Here is a 2111-nt window from a genome sequence, read left to right on the forward strand (position 1 = left end):
AGGCAGTAGAAAAGAACATGGCTAGGTACAGGCAGTAGAAAAGAACATGGCTAGGTACAGGCAGTAGAAAAGAACATGGCTAGGTACAGGGAGTACCAGTACTGACTTGATGTGCAGGGGTACGAGGTAATTGAGGAAGCTATGTACTGTTCATATAGGTAGGGGTTCCTATACCTAACAACACAACATGCTCTAGAAGTTCTTACTCTGCTGACTTCTGCTGCAACTTATCATTATCGGTCGTTTCAAACATGGAACTGAATAAAACAACCTTTTTTCTATGCATTTCCTTCCAGGTGATTATATGTGTGGTATGGTCTCGGCATACATCCAGAGTGCTGTCTGGGTGTGTCTCTTCCTTCCTCAGTGTGTTTAGGTAGTAGGCGTGGGGGCCTGAAGACACAGGCCAGGCCAGATGCCTGATTCTATACATGTCCCAAATAGCACCCTATTCCCTATGTAGTGCACTACTTTTGACCAGGACCTACATAAAAGTAGTGCAGTGAATAGGGTGCCATTTCAAACTTTGAGTCTCCATGCCTAAACCTCAGACAGAAGGTTCCAATTCTGGGGCTTGGCCAATAGGGACAGGTTGACCTACACAGACGGACAATATTTGAATGTGGACAGGTTTATTTTCTTTTGATTAAATAGGCATTTGGGGCATTTGGTGCAGTTGGACAAGACTCTGTAACTCTAATGCTTTTATTCTGCTCCTGGCCCTCACAAGGGAGCAGGGGGGGTGAGGTAGTTCAGCATAGCTTTTGGTCTTCATTTTAAGGTTAGGGATAAGGTTTCCAGTGTGGTTAAGGTTAGGGTTAGGTTTAAAATATAATTTTAAGAAGATAAATTGTAGAAATGGGTGGGTTTTAGACATTGTGGCTGTGTTAGCTAGTGACAACTGAGCAGGTGGGGTGAGGAGGAGGAAAGGTTGGGAGGAGGTGGGGCAGGGGTGATGAGGAGCAGTTGGAGGAGTAGCCCAAAGGCCAGCAGATGGCGAAATTGTCATTTCATCTTACCGTCCAAATGCATCTTACCGTCCGGCAATACATTCGTATCCCTCGTGGACCGGTTCGTACTTAAGGCATTCTCCATTCAGGCTGCATAGGCTTAGATTTCCTCAACTTTATTTAATGACAAGAAGGCAGAAAAAAAGGGGAAAATAAACATACATTCTTTATGGAACACCGTTTTCCACCACCATGCTAGTGGCTAAATGCTAATCCCGGATGTTGTGTGTCATGTTCAGCCAATCAGGTTGCAGCATTTTTATTTTATATTTACCCCTAACTTAACACAGCAGGAATGAAATTAACAGAACCCCTGGTCTGATAGTTTCAACTTGATTGGCTGAACCAGAGATATTTTTGAGTTGGGAAACTCCATTGGAATCGTATTAACACCCATTGTGTATGTTGCCAATGCGTTGTCAATGGGCCAGGAGGTGCATTCTGGGCGATTCTGGGACAAGGAGACCACTCCTTCAAGTAGTGAATGGGAGTGAACATTAGCACGAATTACGTGAACAAGAAGTACAACATTACAAATATTTTTTTAGATAATTAACTTACATCTTGCGTGGCGATTAGCATGACAACGTGATTGGTCGACAGTCTGCCAGGCGGAGCATTATACGTTTCTCCATTCATTTCCCGCTGGGATTCTTATCTCCTACTTTTTTTATTGTCTCTGGCTGAACACGATACAGAACATCCGGGATTAGCATTAGGCAACTAGCATTGTGATGGAAAATGGTGTTTCATAAAGAAAGAATGCATATTTTCCCCAATACGTTGTTTTCCGCCTTCTCGCCATTAAATAAAGTTGAGGAAATCGAAGCCTATGCAACCTGAATGGAGAATTATTTTAGGTACGAACCGGTCCACAAGGTATGTGAATGTATTGCCGGCTGTGTGCAATGCGTTTGGCCGGTAAGATGAAATGACTCAATATCGCCATCCGCCACTTTTGGGCTAACTACCTCTGCTGCAGTGCTCTGAGTTGTATACAGTTTATATACCGAGGGGGAGGATCTGGAATTCTGGATACAGTAACAAGCTATACATTTTATCCAGTCATCACCTCTCTGCCCCATTGCTGCCCCCCCCCCC

General features: G+C 44.0%; 1 long non-coding RNA gene across 1 annotated transcript in view; it reads left to right on the plus strand.

The window, feature by feature from the left end:
- Positions 1–6: 6 nt before the first annotated feature.
- LOC139028701 (uncharacterized) overlaps positions 7–2111 on the plus strand; it is a 7514-nt gene continuing 5409 nt past the window's right edge. The window contains exon 1 of the long non-coding RNA XR_011480949.1: positions 7–2111. This exon is cut by the window's right edge and continues 2642 nt beyond it. This is a non-coding gene — a long non-coding RNA (uncharacterized lncRNA).

The sequence above is a fragment of the Salvelinus sp. IW2-2015 genome, linkage group LG14 (assembly GCF_002910315.2).
Source record: "Salvelinus sp. IW2-2015 linkage group LG14, ASM291031v2, whole genome shotgun sequence".
In the NCBI taxonomy this organism is placed as follows: domain Eukaryota; kingdom Metazoa; phylum Chordata; class Actinopteri; order Salmoniformes; family Salmonidae; genus Salvelinus; species Salvelinus sp. IW2-2015.